Raw genomic sequence first — 16,538 nt, forward strand, 5'->3', positions numbered from 1 at the left:
GTATAACTGATGTTCCTCTGTCTTCCATTGCTTGTAGGTGCACAAGAGAACCACCAGTGCCAGGAAGAAGTCCTGCTGCGGTGTGTGCAGCACAACGTCACATGTGGCCACAGACAACTCTGCAACTTGTGCAACTGCGGCCTGCTGTTCAGAGTGACATCTGAAGAAGATGGCCCCAAAAAAAGTTGCCCGTAGCTCCTCTAGCAAGAAAGTTGCCAGTAAGGAGCAGAAGAAGCAAGTGGCGCCACTTACCAAGGAGACTGGTGTGATGACGACCGTCACATTTTTTGGGATAAAAAAAAGTACGCCTGCAGCAGCAGCGGGGTCTGCTGGGGACCAAGCTGGGAGCAGCACCTCCGCTCCATTGGGCTCAGTGCCACCACCACCACGCCAACTTAGGTCCAAGCCCTTGAGTGCTGCAGAGGCAGCCAGTATAGTTGTTCAATCACCATCGACCAGTGATGTTGGCTCATCGCAAGAAAGTAGCAGCAATGTCCCTCAATCAACACAGGTTGTTGTAACTCATCTGACGAGTGTTGAACAACCACAGCCGCAACAACAATCACATGTGCAAGTACAAGCCCAAGTACATGTGGAAGGAGAGGCGGCGCAAGGAGAGGAGCAAGCAGAGGTGCATGGAGGGGCACAACAAGTGGCACAATAGTTGTTCCTCCAGAAGTAGGGGCACATCTGGAAATCGACAATCAAGCCGAGGTATCATTCGAGGAAGCCACTCCTCCTGATAATCATTCATTGTCTTCCACATCCCGAGCAAGGAAAAGATCAAGGGTGTTGGTGTCTACATCTTCTTCAAGCCCACCTCCTTCTGATGATATGGATCTTACTTGGGAACCAGCACCACTGCCGTCTGAGAGTGAGGTTGAGGAGGCACACCATGATCTGACAAAGGTAGCTAAGCGTAAAAGGAAGGTCGTCGAAACTCTCATAGTTATGGAGTGTGATGACGCTCAACGAGAAGTGGCGTATACTCCTGCTGCTGAAGACTCTCACGACGACGACGCAGTCATCATCACTAACGTCACTGAAGCCCCAGCGGGCATGCAGCAAACAGACATTTTGACCCTAGCCCGACAAGCTGCTGAGCGTGATGATGAAGCCAACGAGGAGGCAATGGGAACACCACAATCATTGATATTAACTAGTACACCACAACCTACCACTTCCATATTTCTTACTCGCCAGAAGGGACCTCCATCCACCTCGACCTCAATTAGTGGTGGTGAAAGTGCACAACGTAGTAAAGTTCAGCAATACACATCCTCCACTTCATCTGGCATTAGCAGCACGACCACCACCAGTATCGCCTCCTCCGGCCCCCACAGACATTTCAAGTCCGCAGTTTGGGACTTCTTTAGTGTTTGCCCAAAAAGGGAAAACATAGCCATTTGTAGCATTTGTAAGCTTGCAGTTAGTCGTGGTAAGCTTGGTACCAACTATGGGACTGGAGGCCAGAGAGGTCATCTTAAGAGACAGCCCACTGTCCAATGGTTGGCGCACCTAAAGGAGATCAAGGAAGCCCGAATTGCAAGTCGAGAAAACGTTGATGTAACATCTGATGATGACGAGGAGGAAGAAGTGTCACACACTTCACTTACACCCAGTACCCCTGTCAGCACACCCCCTGTGAGCCACACTAAGAGTGTGGGACAGAGTGAGACACCAATGCGAAAAAGTTCATCAGCGAGCGTAACTGGGTCGAAGAAGTCATCATCATCATCCCGTAAAATGGTCCAGGGCAACATTAAAACAATGTTGTTTTCAGACGCGCCATATGACCGCAACCACCCAATGGTGCGTCTGTATAACACTAAGCTGGCTAAAATGCTAACGCTGGATCTTCTCCCTTTTTCTTTTGTAGAAGGGGTTGGTTTTCTAAAATTAGTGGCAGCGCTCTGCCCTAAATGGAAGGTTCCTAGCCGGTACTATTTTGCCCGAGTTGCGGTTCCAGCACTACATGAAGATGTGCTGGAGGTGATTGGGGCAGCTTTGCAGAAGAGTGCTGTTCACACTATACATCTGACAACAGACATGTGGACCAGTGGCGCAGGCACTGATTACATGTGCATCACTGCACACTGGGTCTCTTTTTCAGGGGTTAAAGCAAAGCTAAACGCAGGTGCTGACCTGGACCAAGTTTTTAAAGCTGCTCGGAAACATGCAACACTAGCCATGTTTGGCTTGGAGAAATGTCATACAGCACAAAACATTTTGAATGAGTTCAACACAAAAGTCTTTCACTGGCTGTCTCCAAAAAAACGCGGCATTGGTTATGTTTCCACGGATAATGGCGCCAATGTAGTTAAGGCCATGGAACTGGGTGACTATTTCAGAGTGCCGTGTTTGGCGCACTGTATAAACCTGGTTGTTAAAAAATTCTTGGATAAAGACAGTCCAGCATGCCAGTTAGTGGTCACCTGCCGAAAAATGTGCAACCATTTCAGCCATTCTTTTAAGGCCCGGAAGCATCTGAGGAGCCTGCTACATGAACGTCGAATGCCAGTGAAAGCACTCATCCAGGAGGTGCCAACACGTTGGAACTCAACCTTCTACATGCTTGAGCGTCTGTATGAGCAGTTTACGGTACTCGATCAGTATTTCTTAACAATGGGTACAGCTGTGAAGGAGGACCTGAGGTTAAATGCGGCGCAATGGGAGCTAGTTAAAAGCCTGACAGACATGCTTCGTCCTTTTGAGGTCTTCACGCGTGCAGTCAGCAGGGAGGACTGTAATTTGGGAAAATCTATCCCATTGTTGCGCATGCTGGAGCACAAACTGAAGGCGGTGTCTTCAAAGTTTCAAAAAGATGAAGAAAAGCAAGAAGCTTTTGTTTTGGCGGAGAAATTATTAGAGTGCCTACTTGGCGATGAACGTCTTCAAAAGATCCACTCAGAACAGCATTACATTTGTGCTACTATTCTGCATCCACGCTACAAAAAGGCGCTGGCAGGCTCTGCATTTTTTCCTTTTAGTGATGAAGATGTTACAAAGTACAAACGTTGGCTAACCTGGTCAGCCATCGGGTTTGAAAGAGAACGGAAGCAAATTGAAGGAAAAGGCAGTACATCAGCATCAGCAGGCCATCCCCAGTCAAAAGACTCCACTTCTGCACCTGTCGCTGTGGCAGAAGTGACCTCTCAGCCGTTAAAGACACCGGCAACCGCATCATCTGCACCAGACACAACAGAAATATCGGGTGATGAAGAGGATTGGCTAGCTGAGATTGGTTATGGTTCTGAAAAGGTCCGAGCGAAAATTCAGCAAAGTGGAGGAACCGTGGAGAACTTTGAGTTGATGGTGCAGGACTATCTGAATGACTCAACAGAGGTCTATGTTAATGCTGACCCATTGGCGTATTGGCATGGGAAAAAAGAATTGTGGCCAGAGATCAGCCGCCTGGCTATACATTACTTGTCTTGCCCACTCGCAATTGTGTCTTCTGAACGTGTTTTCAGTGCCGCTGGTGGCATTGTAACTTGCAAACGGACCCGCCTCTCGGCCAAAAATGTGGAGATATTGACAATGATCAAGATGAATGAGCACCTCATACCACCAGATTTCAAAGTACCAGATCGCACGACGGAAGAAGACGAGGAGGACAGCAACTTAGATGAGGGAATTTCTTCTGTGTTAGGTGACACTGACCTACTCCTGCCTGAATTCGCAGAGTATGAGGATGAACTCTTCTTCCCTGACACCGAGGCCTGAAAATGAGCCAATGAATTCAGAAATTTTCTTTTTCGTACTTATTCACTTTTATTCCTGTGTTTCTGTCTTTCTTTGTTTTGCACAAGTTAATATAATTAATACTTTAATCACCTGTACTATTGCTTTTTGATTGTTTGGGGTCTTCTACTTGTTTTCGCCTGGGTTGACGGCTCTGGGGCCATTGCTGGGAAGGTCTAATACCGGATAAAACTGGTTTAAACAACATCCATGAGGAAAAAGGTTTTGCATTTTCTGACTTTTCACTCAATGTAGCGTTTTCGGGGGCCTGTTTGGGGGGCTTCCTGGTGTTTGTGGGTGGGTTTCGGGGTCTGGGAGCACTACTGGGTTTGGATAGTTTAGATAGCAAGAGGTTTGAAGGAAATCCATGGAGGCAGAGGGGAGTTAGGGCCTAGCTGCAGAGCGCGCGCTGAGTGATTTTGGAAATTTTCATAAAAGTGACTAAGTCCACATTTTTGTACTTTTGCTTTTTGGCTGTTTGGGGGTCTTCTACTTGTTTTCGCCTGGGTTGACGGCTCTGGGGCCATTGCTGGGAAGGTCTAATACCGGATAAAACTGGTTTAAACAACATACATGAGGAAAAAGGTTTTGGCACTTTTTGTAACTTAGGGTTCCTTAGGGTTAGCCCTAGCAGCAGGATTGCATGTGTTTCGGGGTGTTCTTGATTTTTGCAACTGAGTTCTGGGGTTTTAGAGCACTCGTGGGAATGTGTAATTTTTGTTGCAAGCGATTTGAAGAAAATCCATGGTGGGAAAGGGGGGATCACTTACTCTGTGAGAGGCACTTAGTGTTGAAAACATTTAGCCATTTACACTTAAAGGAAGAAAATGACACAGACTTAAGTTTCAGGAAAACAAACTTATTGTTAAACCACCACCCACCAGACTCAAAAGCAGTAAAAAAGAGGTATGCTCAGATAAAGTTTCAAAAAGTATATTTGTATAGCCCTAACAAAATAATCTCCCTCAAGACCCTCCCTAACCCCAACGATTGTCTTTCGAAAGTCCCAAAAAGAACCCAACTCCCAAATCCCACCCCCCAAAAGTCTCTAAAAAAGGGGCAAGGGACACTACGGCAGGCTGCTATTCACTGTAGCGGCCAGGGCATCATACTCCTTGCGGAGGGTGGCATGGTCGAAGCGGAGGCCCTCCACCAAGTTCTTATAGGTTAAGACCTCCTGCTCCAGGTAGGACACTCTGAGGGATAAGCGGCGCTGGAGTGCCTTGCAACTCCTGTGGGGGGCAGCTGATGTCTTTGCTGCTCGGCGGTGGCGGTTGGCTTTGGTAGCCCGGCTCCGTACCACTGGAGCACTGCGCTGGCTGGCAGCCCGTGTGGGCCCGGAGGAGGATGCAGCTGTCGCAGTAGATGTAGTCGTAGACTGCGTGTCCTCCTCCTCCAGGGCCAGCAGCCGCCGATATTCAGCGACAGTGCCATCCAGCCTCCGTTGCCGGGCCATTCGAGCCTGCTCCTTCCTTGATGGTTTATGAGATTTGAAAGGAGCAACTATATAAAGAAAGAAAGACATAGTCTGTAACCAATGCTCTTAAGATTAACACAAAATGATCGAGCAGAAAGTTGTGTCACAGTACAACTAGCAACTTGAAAGCACAGTACATAACTATTGAGGCCAGTATCTATCTAACCTCCCACTTCTTCATCCTTGCTCTAACATTAGTGGGAGTTTAAGGAACAAATTCTACGAGCACTATGGACTTCCATTACAGTCGACTATGACAGTACACCAGTCTTATTCTTCTTCTTCTCTCTTGTTTAGGAAAATTGGTACGTTATCTTCTGCAAGCCGGCATAATGCCAGCGCAGTGAACTTGCACCCGAGAAAAACAGACGCACACCATGATGAGTGAGACAGACTTGCGTTACTGTACCGGTACAGTACATGCAGGTGGTGAAGCTCATATTTTTCCATTACAGGTGGCACTGAGAATACTCTGTTAAAAGGGCTACTGCTTAATTAATTTAACTTTCACCCTACAGTGCAAATGAGTACTAGAGAAGGAAAAAGAAGAAACTAAATAATCTGATTATCTATCACTTCGCATGGGATGTATTTGATTACATATGGGATGACTTTAGGTGCTTTGCTTTTTTGAGTGAACAGTGATACACCCACACATGAATGACGTACTACTACTAAACTAAAATTATTAAGAGAGGTAGGGAGGGTCCACCGTAATAACCGGATATATGCTGTGCTTGCAGTTGCATACAAACTACTGCTACTATTCATGGTAGTATGTGGACAAAATTACAACTTCTTTTCCTTGCCTTTCCTACACTGGAACGGACGTGCGGGTGCGGTGTTACATGCTCTTCAAAGTAACACTTAGTTCAGGGGTCTCCAAACCGGTCCTGGAGGGCCGGATCCATGCCAGATTTTTTGGATATCCCCATTGAGATACATGTATTTATTTTAAAAATCTGGCATGTATCCGGCCCTCCAGGACCGGTTTGGAGACCCCTGACTTAGTTCATCCAGTGACCCGTCTACTCTCTCTAGATACACATATGCTATCTAAGAATCAGATAGTACCATGATCCAGGCATCCATCCATTCAAAGTATATGCACACATACAGTTTCTGTTTCACCCACCAAGGCTGTTCTCCTTCCACCCATTCTTGCTTCATCATTCACCCAGCCATGCACCATACCATATTCTTCTCAGCCACCTTGGGGACCAAGCAAACACATATCATTCTTCTTTGCCAGTCATCATTAAATTTCTCGTCCTTCCACACTTACTTACACCCTACTTTCGCTTTTTGTTTTTTTATGTGCACACTAACAAAAGATTCTCTGTGACAAAAGCAGTAACCACAGACATATGCACATAAAATACTGCTTTTAGTTCATCCCATCCATCAAGTTCATCTCAGATCTGATTGGGATTCTTCTCGCCAAAAACTTCACAGCTAAGTCGAAGTACATTTAGAGGAGGCTACTACCTGGTTGATACACCCGTGCAGAAAGCACACTCTGCAGTCTTCAATCTCAATAAGTAAGGAATATATAGCTTACCTCTGCTCGCCACCACCGTGTGAACCCTCACAGGCACATTGGTGTCGTCTGGCACTTGCGCCGCCTCCTCCCCAGAAATGTCCTCCTCATCGACCACCACCTCCGCGCTGGCCCCGCCACCAGATGTTCCACCTACAAAGTACATTTAAGAATGTTAGAATACACCACTCACTACTATATAATATTTGGTCTAGGAATAAAGAAATGTGAAAAAAAACAGAAAACAATGTAATAATTTGTGACTGTCTAATCTAAAGTAAAAATGTTCCTTTTTCCAGGGAAGGCTCAGTGCATAGAGCTATTGCTGACTAGAATGGGAGTCCAATGGAATTGCCAAATGTGCAATCTTAGTTAGCTACACAGACAGACTAATGAGAATAATCTAGTAATACCACAGGGCGTCATAGTCGAGGCAGGATAAGAATTTAGATACAGTCTAGAACAAGATCAAAGACGATTTATAAAAAATCGAATGAGGAACGCTAGGAAAAAATAGGTACTCTATATTAAAATGAAAACTTACTGGGCCACTGCCCTCGCCTGGCCGATACTGGCCTTCTACAGCAGCAGCAACCACCTCCTCCTCTGTCCTCTTGCCCCTGGTGGGAGCTGATGTACAACATGAAAGAAAGAAAGACCCCAAAACATGGATGATTGTTGTCAACCAAATCAAACATTTCAAAAGAACAATAACAAAATATTTTGGCGAAATAGCAAATAGACAACTATTCCACGGGATATATTGACCGATCTCATGTGGTCTACTACGTTATTAGTATTGCTTGATTTGCGGACCGTTGACTTGGAAAGTTCCTATGTAACTCACTAAACAAACTACTAAAAAGGTTTGCCTAGGCCTGGCAGGCAGCAGTCCGCAGCACGCGTAGTGACAGACAAAGTCCATCGTGATTGCAGATCAGTGAATACTCAAACTATCAATCCACCGACCACCACCACTATTTCTTCTTATAGCCATGTGTCTAAAGGAAGGACTGGACTTGAGTCTGTAGGGGCTGATTTAGAAGCCCCTTGCGGCTCTTTTGCTCCATTGTTGCGTGACTTTTGTGACGCAGCGGCAGAACAAAAGAGGCGCCATGGTGCGGCGTATATTAACAACGTGACGCATATGGGAGATGCATCACGTTGTAAAGCCCTGCGCCATCAGGGGGCGTTCCGGCACAAGGGAGGGTGTTCCTGCGCAGGAACGAATCCTAAAAGTGGCTGAGGGAAATCTACAAGATGTCAATCAGTCACTTTTAGGACAATGATGCGTGACTCAAACCCTGCGCCTGCTTGAAGCAGACGTATGGCTTGATGCAGCATTGGGGAGATAGGGCACCCCAGAGCATTGCTGGAGCTGCGCCATCGTTGTCACGCAACTCCAGCAATGCGCCGCCTTTACGGCACAGATGCGTAAGGCTTCTGTGACGTTTTGGGCCCATGGTGCGCCACATTGTAAACGCGTTCTGTTACAAAAAGAAGCGTATCTAATTTTAAAATTCAATAGTGCACAGACTGGTTTAAATAACCTGTCTGAGATAGCGCATATTTGACCACATCGGTCCTGATTTGCATCGGTTAGACATCCCTGGCTTGCCCGCTGGTCTTGGTCCTCTATTGCATGAGAACAGGTCACTGACCCAGAGAAGCCACCCAAAATTCTAGTACAATCTAGCGTACTCATCTTTTGTTTTAAAATACATGATACAATAAACAATTGGAAGGACGTACCCATTACCTTTAGACTAAGATAAGGTGCTGTAGACAGCACTTCTAGCCTTTATTTTCAAGCAAATGTGACTCATGGGACTACATGCCCCATAATGCATCAGTATAGCTTTTGCATATAACAAACAGGAAATAGCGGCAGCCATCTTTAATGAGAGAAATTCGAATCCCACAGCACAGAGCAGCAGCTCCAACCACAGGTATTTGTCCCACTTGCACTAATACGTGCTTTCTGAACGCTGAATCAGTTAAAATATTCTACTAAGGGTGCGCTTTGTTTTTTTATAGAATGCTGAAATCAACAATTCCATTCATGCGCAAATGAGAGATTAAATCAAGGTAGGCAATCCCTTCTCAAATTCTCCAAGCGAGTGTTTAACATAATGTGCACACCGCTAAGCGTCTGAATATTAATCTTTCCCATATCTCAGAACCCAAACTGATGGTCACGCCGCTTTTAATGGACCTTGCCAGCACTCGGCACTACTGAAAGTAAAAGGTATGCTTCCACTCCCCAACTTGTTTTGGCTAGTGAATATATTGTACCAATCTCGTAATGATAAAAATTAAAAACATCCCTTAAATTCTTTTAGGCTTCTCTGCCTGGCCACGTTATTTCATTTAAACGGACCCCCAAAAGACCCGATCTGAAATTCAACACTGAGAAGCCTTGGTATGTAGCGCACACCGACATTACAGCTACTGAATGATAAAAAGGAGCCCACACACTAGATTAAGCAAAACATTGCTTTTGTATCCCACAGATACAAGATACATACAGCCCTGATGACAGACCAGTGACTCCAGTCTGGTCTAGAAACGCGTCGGGAGTATTGGTTGGGAGACATAAAGTATTACTGTTGCACTAAAGCTAGGACCGGCTGGTCCAGCACTAAAATATACAAGATATTTAATCATTTATCTTCCCAACCACTAGTTTCTCTCATTCAGTGTTTGTTAGCTTTTTGTTGTTCGTAGATTGATATGTTTGTATTATTATTTTTTCAATAATGTCTGATGTGAGAATATTTTCTATTGTGTGTTCTAATAACTTCTAAATGTGTAAATAGTCTTTGCCCTTAATGTTTGCTAACATTAGTCCAGCCTTGTAAATATTTGTAAATATTTGCAATCAATGTCTTTTTTCTGTCAGCAATTTTTTCAAATTATAGAAAATACAAAATGATTGACACAAAATAATGGTATCCAGGGAAGCGATAATAAAGTGTTTCTTACCCTATATCAAAAAATTGTATTGAGTAACTGTGGTTTGGGCATTTTGTGTTGTTTACTAACATTGTGAATACGGCGCACCATGGGTGGTGGTGGCATGGCGCACAATTACTCACGCATCCCTGCTACTTTGCAGGGGTGCGCCGGCAATTGAAAATCTGACCCTTAGTGTCTAGCATTACGCAGTTCTTTACACTACACTCATACATAATTTCTCAGGCCAATGAAATGAACACAAAATAGAAAACAAATAAGCATAGTAGCAAGGCTACTGAGAAGGAGAGCAGTGCACCTGAAATGCACAGACGATTTTGAAATATAATTTACCTACAATGTAATCGGCAGCATTATTGCTCTTGGTAAAAAACAAAAATTTGCAATATAATAACACACAGAGCAGGAGAAAACAGAGTAGTGATGAAATAGCTAGAAATAGCTACTACTACTCACCAAGCCCGGGGATCTCTACGCCGAGCACGTCCAGCAAGTCGCGTTCCCGGTCCATGAGATTCGTCCAGCGGTGGGTGGCCTGGTTATAGGTGCGCCGGACCCCAGAGTGTTCAAACATGGCCCGGCACACCTTCTCCCACTGCTTCCGGCGCTCCCGGATCCCGTAGCCGGTAGCGATCTTGCCGTCTCCCATGATGGTCTTGGGGAGGCGGCGCTGGACGTGAAAGACTAGTGCGGCCACCTCCTCCGCACTAAAAATCTCCCGAGCTATAACTGTCTCCCCCCTCAAACGCCCACACGGGAGCCCGGCACGGGGTGCGGGACCGTTCCCCTTCGCGGGCTTCTTCCCGGCTCCCTTTGCCATGGTCTGGGCAGAAAGGAAGCAAAATAAGAAAGAAGAAATAGAACAGGGAAGAAGAAAAGAAAAGTGTTTAAAAAAGTAGTTTAAAATTAACAAAAAGTAGCAGAAAACACAAAAATATAGAGCTAGAAAAATAGAGGGATAGATAATAAGTAAAATAGATCCAAAAAAACTTCAAACAAGCAAAGGATGGCAGAGATTAAGGAAGGATACAGAGAGCATGCCCAGAACCATAGCAATGAATGAGAAACAAGATGGCCGCGCCCGTTCACGACCGCGTGGGTAAGTTCGCGCAAGATTTTCCTCGCGATCACACGCAAAATTGTACTAGCGAGCCGCACACTTTGCGAGATTACACATAGCGCCCGGAAACGGAATTAGGTCACGCAAACAAGATGGCCGCGCCCATGTACGACCGCTAGGGTAACTTCGCAAACGTTGCGCTACAAGCGGCTTGCGAACACGCAAAAAATCACGCGAACAAACATGCCGCAAAAAAAACAAATCGTGTATTCGCACGAATTCGCGGCTTCCGAAATCGATCTCGCACGGATTTGCGCCCCGCAAATCGCGCGAAATTGCAGAAAAACGATTTTTGCAAAACTGAAAGCACTCAGCAGGTGCAAAAGTTCAATCTTAACATTAGTAACTATTCACTCTAGTGCTTCCTGAGGGGCCCCTCCAGAGTTCAGTTGCCTATTTACAACTATTCTATGACCCTGCTCTGACCCTCACAGCAGGCTCATAGAATAGCTACAAGAAGGCCATAAAGGTCCTGTGAAAAAAAATTGCACTGCAACAGAAAGCAAATTACAGATAAGGAAGGAAGCAGGTGCCAGCCAGACTGGAAGTTTAAAAATCAGTGACACATTAATCAACCCCAAATTAATTAATGGCAGTTGAAGCAGGGCAGGTGTGCTTTCTTTTTTTCACCCCCATAATCTACAGTGATAAACCAACCAGAGGGTGGCAGTGAGGATGTACCAGAGGGTGGCATGGGTGTACCAGAGGGTGGCAGTGGTGAAACAGAGGGTGCTGTGAACCTGTGATGATGAACCAGACGTAGAAACAACATAGTCGCGGCCGTTGCGAGCTGACAAGTAAGTTCGCAATTGCGAACTGGTACACAAACCTTGCGAACTGGCAGAAACCCTTGAGAACACAAAAAAACACAAAAATCCGCAAATTTGCGAGAGTTCGCGGATTTTGCGGATTGCGAATCCGTAAATACGCAAGTTCGCGTACACCAGATTCGCAAAATCCGCCCATGCTTACTCATGTTGAGCGATATGTATCAAGCCTTTTGTGATTCGCAAAGACCGAAATTCGCAGAATTTCGGCCTTTGCGAATCGCAAACGGCCTTTTTGCATGTTTTGGGATGTATGAAACATTCCCAAAATAAGGAATTGCAAACTTGTGCGATTCCTTATTTTGCCATAGCATTTAGGGAATCGCAATTTAGCGATTCCTTAAATGCTATGTATGTAGCATATTTGGCTAGCGAATTTTGGTTAAGAAATCGCAAATTACCACCAACTTGTAGTTGATGGTAACTTACGAATTCTTCCAAAAATGCACAATTTGGCATTTTTAAAGGTGGCATGTGATGCACACACATCCCCATAGGGCATGTATGTGCGCCATATGCACACACATGTAGATTTCAGGGGTGCAGCAAGGTGTCTTTGAGACACCCCTGCACCCTTGAAATAATTCTCAAATTGCGATTAGCAAATTGCGAAATCGCAATTTGAGAATTATTTTGCAAACATTCCTATGGGCCTCCAGGCCCATAGGAATGCATTGGAAAATATTCCTTAATTGCGAATTCGCAAAATGCGAATTCGCAAATAAGGAAGAGTAAGGAATCGCTAAAAAAAGCGATTTTTTTCATACATACCATTTTGCAATTCCTAAATAGCGATTCCGTAAAAATCGCTATTTAGGAATCGCAAAATACTTACTTGATACATATGGCCCCTTATCCTTTATCTTTGCATAATAGAGCTGGGAAAACCCGTTCAGATTAGAGGAGTTACCATTCACCTCAAGTTGTAGGCCTGGGGGGAGTTTGCGGAGTTCCGCTAAGAGATCCGCAAAGAGACCAAAAAACTCTGTCATGCATCGTGAAGTTCCGCAAGCAGCAGAGTGCATTAGGTTGCGCTGTTCTCACTCATTTTTAGTGCTAGGTGTTTGTCCTGTGCTCGAAAATCAGTGCAAACAGAAGGTTTCTCAACGCAAGTGGTCGTGATCATCCGCTGCCACCCGCGATGAGAAATCTTGCCGGGAGGTGATGTAGCGTTGAATTTTCCTTGTATGCGCTTGCCAACTTAACATTGGCGAGCACAAGCAGAGCATGGAGTGGGTAAATCTCCACAAACTCCACAAACCGAGCAGAGAACACCGCCAAGCCTATCAAATTTCCAAGTGGGCATTTATGTCACAACAGGATAGAATGGTTAGCAATGAAACACCATCATAGAAAAATCAATACATAAAAATAATTCTGGCTGTGCAAGACTACTACTTCTAGGCCCACAATTGATTATGTAAACTTGAGCATCTACTCGCAACACCCTTTTGAAAGGTCCAATTGCTGCATGCATAAACAACAAGCATTTACAATGCAACGGTTTCGCCTTTGGAAATGGTAAAGCTATTTGCAATGTAAATGACAATGCCATTTATTTATCTGTTTTCAAAACCAACACATAAATACAAATGTTGTCATTTACAATGCCAATAACTCAAACTTTTCCAAAGGCGAAACCGTTGCATTGTGTGACCTGCAAGAACAAGAGTATGCTGTTAGTATACACCAGCAGCTAGATATGGTCAGCTCCAAAGAAGTATGAGAGTTGGAAGTCGCTGCAATCAAACATCACTACGTTCAGAGCCGGCCATATAACATCGCACACCGTCTGTCTGAGCTGGCATTATATAAATGGGGCTGGGGTACAGGGAAATAATTTCATCCAAGAAAACCATTTCTTCCCAGCTTGCATGTTTTATTGCCAATGTGTTTGTATCCAAACAGCATGTAAAATGCATCTATTCAGACACGTATAAGATTGTGAATGTTGGCCATCCCTCACTCTTAAAACACAAAAATCTATTACATTTAAAATACGATGTATTCATTGCCAGTGAAAAGTGGGTTTTAAACATGCAAACCAACGTTAACTTGCTGATAGATTTAAAATGTTTACTCTTCAAATGCTGTGAGCTAATTAATCGTCTAAATGTATAAGAGATATGTGCCTGTAATTTTAGCATCTAAATGCTCTTCCTCATTTATTTCTATGACTGTTTATTATAGTTGTGGTTTCATGTAGTGCTTCTTTAGAGTACTGATAAAAACCTAACATGATTGCAGTTCCCATATACCATGCCAGATATGTCTTATGTATGCTTGGCATCAGTGTGGAGTTGGCATTATAAATCATGTGGCTAATACGGTGGCCACAAAGTATTTCGTTGTAAAGAGCTATGCATCCTGCAAGTACCTTGCAAAATATAATTTTACTAAAGCCCCTAGTTAAGAGTATAATGTATATGTTAAGTAAATTACTTGATCATTTGCTTGTGTTTGAAGTGCGTGCATGAGTGTATGTGCTCCTGCTAATCCGGGGAAGGTAGGCATATGCTTTCAGCAACAAAAACTCTAGGCCATGTCCTACCTATATTTGTAGAGGGGGTATGATCACATTTGGACGTACTGCCACAACATCTGTGCTTATGTTTAAATATACTTCTCAAATGGTGTACTGCTCCACATTTGTATGGCTGTACTTGTTTTCTCCTGAATAAGATGATCTTTAAGTAGTAACTTCAAATTAAACTTATTGCACCTGAAGCAACAATTACAGTGGACAGCATGAGCCAACAAAAACCAAACCACACTATGCAGTAGTATAATGTAACTGCACTGAGACATACTAACCTGAACTGCACTATGAGGCTGCCATAGCTGTACTGCACTATTATGCTTCGTTATCTGAACCGTGTATAGTATAAACTGTGCTGCCCTGTGACCTGCATTGCACTACAACAAAGCATCATCGTCACTAAGTACTCAAATATTAAACACTAGACTGCACTGTGACACCAACCAACCTAAACTGGACTATAACAAAGCATAATCTAAGCTGGGTCCTGAAATAGCATAAACTGGACTGCTCTAAAACACAAGAATACAATATGAAGAACTCCAAAAATAAATGAGAGAACTGTGCCGCCGCCATCCACGTGTGAATAACACAACAGAATCATGCCAGGTGAATAAAAAGGAGAATGCTCATAAACTGCACCATGGCATAAGCACACCTCATGTACAGTAATACAGAAGCAAACGCCATTATAGTGTTCTGGAGGTGAAACAAGGGCTGAGGAGGGGGTAATATAGTTAACCACATCACAAATGAGAAAACACACATATCCTATATTGAATAACACAAACCTATATAACACCAAATGTCAGATATATAATTATATGTACAATAACATTGAATGACACAAATGTATCTTGATATGATTGGTCATGCTCTGTGGTGGTACATACATAATACATCATATGTACGTAGCATGACCTAAATATATATGTACTTGTACTCTGGCATAGGGTGACACAAATATATTATATATGCACCATGACACAGAATCAAAGAAATGTATCATAAATGCATTATGACTTGTACAATTATAAAAATATATAATTTGTACCATGAAATAGAATGACTGATATAATTAAAGGCAGCATGCTATACTAGGATGCAAATATATGGTAGTGCACCGCGGCATAGAATGTCACGGTACACCTTACACATACAAGGCAGGATGTACGGTGGTACAAAAAAAATTATACAATTCAAATATGGAATAACAGGCGCAGCATGGCTTGGCATAGCAAAGCAAGACCCACGTACCCACGTAGACGCTGGTGAATCCCAAGCAGTGATCTGTCGGAGGCGGCCTGGAGTGCGCACCATGAGAAGGGAACGGGAGGCAAGCAGTCACTTACCCTGGCTAGCTTCAATCACACACCAGCACGATGCACAACGGTGCACCCGAGCTGTCGGGCACACACACTGCCCTCGGTTATTCTCTGGGGCTGGGCTAGGTCGACGGGAGGGGGGCGGGAGAGAACACAGACGACGGGAGGGGGGCGGGAGAGAACACAGACGACGGGAGGGGGGCGGGAGAGAACACGGACGATGGGAGGGGGGCGGGAGAGAACACAGACGACGGGAGGGGGCGGGAGAGAACACGGACGGCGGGAGGGGGCGGGAGAGGACACGGACGGCGGGAAAGGGGAGGGAACGGGAAAAAACGTAACTCCGCCCAGGGAAAAAATGTCGGGAACGCCCCCGAATCTGGTCCGGCCTTGACGGACAGATCCGGCACCCAATGGCAAGCCTCCATTTATGGAGCTAGCCAATGAGAGCCGGGGGACGTTCCCGAAGTCCTTATGGTCAACATAGGATTTCACCTGCGCTGAAAAGCTGCGCAGAGCGCAGCCTTTCGGCAGGCGAAACCCAAAAATTACCACACTCACGGGGGGGCGGGGGGGGGGGACATTTCGCTCAGTGCACTTTAATCGGCAGGTTGAAAACAAACGTTTCGGCGCCAAGCCTTCTTCTGTGATCAATGTGTTAATTTCTGAAAGCATGTATTTTAAATTGATATTTGTAATATTATATTTTTATTATATTATTATTTTAAACTTTAATATCTAAATTAAATTAAATATAATGTGATATGTATAATGTTGATATTCTGGTGCCCAACTTGTTTGTCTCAATATGTTTGTAGTTTACATACACCATATGTAGTTTACATACACCGTACATATATTTTTGAAGTTTCCATACTCATACAACCCACATTCCACATGCTGGCAAAATATGAAAATGACAACCTTTGCCATTTTTTGATACTGCCCACATTTAGTCTTAAACGGTCCTTGTTCAGCTGTTAGAGTGTA

Source organism: Lissotriton helveticus, chromosome 3_1 (assembly GCF_964261635.1).
Source record: "Lissotriton helveticus chromosome 3_1, aLisHel1.1, whole genome shotgun sequence".
Taxonomy (NCBI): domain Eukaryota; kingdom Metazoa; phylum Chordata; class Amphibia; order Caudata; family Salamandridae; genus Lissotriton; species Lissotriton helveticus.